Raw genomic sequence first — 6,000 nt, 5'->3', positions numbered from 1 at the left:
TGAAAAAAATGAAATTGAGAGAGTGTGGTTGGAAGGTGGCTAGAGGGAGTCTTTGGACTCTCTAGCCTATGACTTTCAAGAGAGAATAGTTTCTGATTCAGAAAACTCAATTTTCATTAATCTCAAAAGTGCCAATACAAGAGAGGAGTTGGGTATTTATAGTAACCGATGCTCCTTACAAGCTAAAATACGTGCACAATAAAATGTGAAAACTACAAAAAGAGGACACTAGGAAACACATCAGGCAGGATTCCATCAGTGGAGCTTTAGGTCGGCCGCGTAACATTCTTTCGCCGTCCTCTGATCCGCTCGGACTGTGCAAATTGTGCCCTTGTCATACGGGTACTTCAAGGTAAGGTGTGGTGTTGACACGATTGCCCCGAAGGCATTCAAACACGGTCGGCCCAGGAGCACATTGAAGGTGTTAACTTTCACCAACAGATATCTAACCCTCTTATCCTCACTACCCCGACCGGTTTCCAGACGAGTATGCAGATCGACGTAGCCTCGAGTATCTACCCTTTCACCTGCAAAACCCACTATCTGGTCGTTGTACGAGACAATTAGGTCGTCCAAGATATCCATCTTTTGGAAAGTTTTCTAGTAGAGGATGTTCACCGAGCTCCCCTGGTCGATCACTACTTTGCTGACGCTATATCGGGCGATTTCTACCGTAATTACCATGGGATCGTCCTGGTCGGGATCCGACGCATAGAAATCGTCGTCTGTGAAGGTGATGGGCGACATGGTTCTCCGTGACTTATCCACTGCATGAATGTACCGTAAGGCCCGCACGTGACGTTTCCAGGCGGACAATGAGGACCCTCCTCCCGCGAATCCTCCGGATATCGTGTTGATGTGTCCCCGTAAGGGGCGGTCGTGGCTCCTACTACGACTTCAACTTCGCCGCCTTTCGGACCGTGAGTAGTCTGCTCGACCATCTCTCGATCTTTCATGTCTCTCTTGCCTTCGTGGACTCGTTTGTCGGGGACTCCGCAGTCGCTGTAGTGGTGCCTCAGGACAGTCAATCTTTACATATTTCTTTAGTTGTCCAGCTCGGATCAACTCTTCAATCTTGTCCTTCAGGGTCACGCACTCCTCCGTAGTGTGGCCCATGTTCTTGTGATATAAACAATGTTTGTTGCCATCTACCCCAGGCGATGTGGGTCGTCTCTTTGGTTCCTGGATTAAATCAACGCTCAACTCCTCTTGAAATATTCTTGTCCGAGGGGCGTTTAACAGGGTATACTGCTGAAATCTCGGTCCCTTAGGTGGCTCTCTCTGCTTGAACCCATCGGGCTTCCCAGATTGACCGTCCGACTTCTTCTCTTCGGTCCTATCTCCCTTACTCTCTGGACCCTCCTTCTTATATGACTGCTTCATTTCTTCTACCATTATTTCATCAGTTGCCCTCTCTCGCAGTTCTTCCATGGTTTTAGGAGCTCGTTGGCAAACGCTATCTTTGAAAGGTCCAGGCTTGAGGCAGGCAAAAGGTTGGAGGGCGAGTTTCGGGCTTAAACCCTTTACCCGCCGTACGGTCTTCTAGTAGCGATCCATGAACCCTTTTAAAGTTTCTTCCTTCCCTTGCCTTAAGTTGACCAACTCGATTGAACATGTGTTGAGTGCTACTACTTGCAAACTGACGGTTGAACATGTGTTGTAGTCCTGCAAAGTTCTCGATGGCGTTCGGAGGAAGTGAATTGAACCATTCCAGCGCCTCTCCTTCCAGCGAAAGGGAAAACGCTCGGCACCAGATGGCGTCATTGCCTGTGCGGAATGCCATTGTGTTGGTAAAGGTCTTGATGTGGGCTTCTGGGTCTGTTGTCCTGTCGTATATCTTAAATTGGGGCGGGACGAACTGCTCTGATATGTGGACATCCATGATCGCCTGGACGAACGGAAGTAGGGTGGATGAGCTCTCGGTTTTTACTACCAATTGCTTGTTCATGGTGGCGCTCTCGGCATGGACGAACTTAGCCTTACTCCCTTCGACTTCCGGTTCCGTCGGTTTCCATGTTTCGTCCGGTGTACCGCTACGGTCGGTTTTGTCTTCCAGAGTGGCTTTGTCGTGCTCCCTAGGGTGTTGTTCTCCCTCCTTCTCTCCATCCCCCGATTCCTTCTCTTGGGTGATTCGAGCCGAGCATTCGGTCGTACTACTATGAGTTCCGCTTCGTGGTGTTGTTGCATCTCCTCCATCTTTTGTTGCAACATCCAGATCATCTCTATTGGGTCGTCAGCGCTCATGTTTTTCGTGGTCACCATTGGGTTTATCAAGGAACTCAGACCCACGGTGGGGTCAAAATGATCGGTTATAGGGCTGAGTCACTAAACACCTTCACAATTTGTCCTTCCTCACCGTCTGGTCTGGCTCCTTGGGTCTCTGGTCCGCTAGTCCGGTCGGTGTGTACCTGTTAAAGATACTCCGATGCCAAAGTCAATAATAGAACCGTCCGTTATCTAATACGACAATAACAGTAATAAATGCACAATAATTTCCCCTACCTACCTGTTACCTTTGACTTATATTTATAGTTTTCGAGCATGGGCCTAGGATTAGCGATGTTTTAATCTCGGCCTAATCCTCATCCAGTACCCTTAAACGTGATTTACCTTAATCTCCTTAACATTAATCATTTATGCTTATGAGGCCAGTCGTCCCGACCGGCCAATTTGTCTTCTTTATTGGTCGTCCAGTCATGTCTATAGAGACCGTTCGGTTATATGGTACAGATACTATATTTATAACGAAAAGAATATAAGTAAAGTCTAAAATACAAATAAGAAATAATAAAAAGCTAATTAAAGATAAAAATAAGATATCTATATAAGATATCTAATAATATATCTAACAAGAATAATAAAGGTTTCACAAATTCGTAATTCGTGAGACTCTAACACTATTAGATTCTTTCTTCTACAAAATCATGATATATATACTACAAAAAGAAGGGATTATGGACGGTCATAATTCGTTGGAAACAGCCAAATGTCGTCAACAATTCCCTATTATCGACGGCATAGCGATGGTCATATATCCGTCGATAAATTTATTGTCGGTAACTATTACCGAGGACCTTTGTCCTTTGGTAATTATAGACATCTTATTCCTTTGGTAATTACCGATGGGCAAAAACTCTCGGTGAGTACCGAATGACAAAAGCCTTCGGTAATTACCGAAGGGTAGAGGCTTTGTAGGAGATATTGGTTATAGATATGGCTTGAAATTGATAAACACATTCAGGTCTACCTTTTGTTTATAGAAAGAAACTTTTTTTTTATAAAGAATGAAGTTAATATTGGCAATGTAAGTGACAAAAAAACACAAAGGAGCCTCTTAAGTAGTTAGATGTTGTGATTGTAGAAAAATAAACGTGACATACACTATGATAGTACTCTTCAATTCACTATGGTGATTTTCATTTAACCTTGACAGTCTTTAAATAGGTGAAAATAAAGCCTTGGTCAAAATACAAGTAATAAAAACTAGAAACAAAATATCAACTACCTCAAAATAAAAAGAAATTACTTAATCTATCTCTATCTTATATCAACAAAATAAAATAATACTATACCTAAATAAATGAAAAATCAAAATTATTCATCCTTATTTTTTCTCTATCAAAACAAAATAGATATTACTAAACCCAAACTAATAAAATAAGACTCAAACAAAATTACTATTGATAGGCGTAGCTAAACCTACCCTTTGTATCTATGTTTTCTATGATGAACAAAAGAATGATTTTATAGTTTCTTGCACAACAAATGGCATAACAATTGCTTTATGCTTATTGTGTTTGTGCTTGATATATTTGTTCATTATTTCTTAATGAATCATGTTTTAAAACAAATTGAACATTTCATTATTGGAAGAAATAATCGGTTAAGCAATGTATATAATCTGTTAGATTTCTCCAGATCGCTTGTATGCTTAACAAGGGCAAACAATAGTGTAATAACCGATTACATAAATTGTTTAATCGATTAAAACACATTGTTATGCCAATATATGTTTCATTAGTGTATTGATCTGTTTAGAATGGAAATTGATTTGAAAATTTGCTTAAGTGTTGACATAACCGATTACATAAGTTGCATAATCGGTTAAGTATGTTTCATTTGTCAAAATCAATTTCATTTAAAACCTGAATTGTTTCTAACGATCAAATAAATTTATGGTTGACTTGTGAGAATTATATAATCGATTGTATGTGCTGTATAATCTGTTAAAATCAAAATAGAAACAAACCTGAGAGAATCTATTAAAGCAGAAGGAAAAGCTTAATAGATTACATAAATTCTGTAATCAATTTATTGCATTAAGATTGAGAAAATCCTATAAATAATTGTCTTACGTGCTACTTCAAACCAATTCCATTGCAATCAATTCCATAACTAACTATTTCATTAAGTTTTGATTACGAGAGCGTCCAAGAAGTGTCGTGAAGAATCAATGATCAAATTTGGGTTTTACACATCAAGATTCTATCAAGAAAGTGAACTGAATTGTTCTAATTGTATCGACACTACTGTAGCATACATAGAAGATCAGTTTCAAAATTTACAATTTGTGGATTGCGTTCTTGTATAGGTGTGCTAGGGGAGAAACCCGTGTGTGTTCTCATTGAGAGTTGGTATTGTTCTCAAGGTGTTAAGAGAGTTGTGATTGTTCTTTGTGTAGTAAGAGTGTGAGGGTGTTCACCTCTTGTTTTGCTATAGGGATTATGAGTGCGGTAAAAAGTACATTAAGAGGGGATATCTCTGTATTCTTGTAACTCTATCATTATAGTGGAATCACTTCAACTTAAGTTGTTGAAGGAAGACTGGATGTAGGCTTGGCCGAACCAATATAAATTGACTGTGTTAATCTTTCTCTACCTTTTCTCTTTTATTTTTAATTCATAATTCTTGTGTTATTGATTTCAAGAGAAACCAAATATTTTGCAAAAGCTTTTGAAAAGATAAATTTTTTAAAATAAAACATTAAATATCTAAACCCAGTACATGTTAATAGTTTAAAAATAAAATTGGAATAAGAATTAATTTGGTTGAAAAGGAAGAAAAACATAATAATAATAATAATAGAAATAATAATAAAATAGGTTCCAATATGTATATGATGGTAAACTATTGTTTGTGGGATAAAGACTTTATAATTTGTATGTGTATAGTAAATAAGGGACATAGTTAGCATTTTGTTTGACTATTGTATGTGTATGGTTGACTTTATATGATTGTGACGTCTTAACATCAATATGTGAAGACGTATTGAATGGGTTATGATTTAATATATTTTTTAGGGTGTCGCAACCGGAATGACGGGATGACGATCCAAAGAATAAAATCGGGTTTTGAAAAAGAGATTTTGGAGTCGCCACCATAGTTTATTCTGGAAAACTACGGAAAAACCATAAAACGATAAAGCACGGTCCACGAAAACCAGATTCTGGGTTCGGGAGTCGGTTACGCGTGGGGAAGGTGTTAGCACCCCACAACGCCTGCCCTAAGGCAGTACCTTTAACTAAATGCACGAATATGATGTGATTTTCAAAATGTTTAACTATCCCCTAAAATAAAATTCTAAAATAAACAAAACATATTTTTTTAGTTTTTTGGGCCCGACAAGGATTGACCTTGCTCCTACGTATTCTCATTCAAAATGAGAAATCAGGGTTACGTAGTTCTTTTTGAAAATGTTTGAGAGATTTGTTTGAGAAATTGATTGAAAGATTGTTTGAGAAAATGATTACGGATAAATTTGGATTTTTGGGAAAGTGAACCTGACAAGGGCTAGCCTTGCTCCTACATATCTCCACTTTCGATGGAGAATCAAGGATCACGTAGTTCTGGCTAGCCATTTGTTTGTTGTTTGAAACTGTAGATATTTTTAGTTTTTTTTTTGTAGATTTCTTGTTTTCTGTATTTTTATAAAATAAAGAGAAAAGGTTTTTTAGCACAAGGACGATGCGTGCGATCACACATGTGCCTAAACCTTTAAAA

The sequence above is a fragment of the Vigna umbellata genome, chromosome 7 (genome assembly GCF_029865625.1).
Source record: "Vigna umbellata cultivar VRB3 chromosome 7, Vumbellata_1.0, whole genome shotgun sequence".
Classification (NCBI taxonomy): Eukaryota; Viridiplantae; Streptophyta; class Magnoliopsida; order Fabales; family Fabaceae; genus Vigna; species Vigna umbellata.
This window is presented reverse-complemented; position numbering follows the sequence as displayed.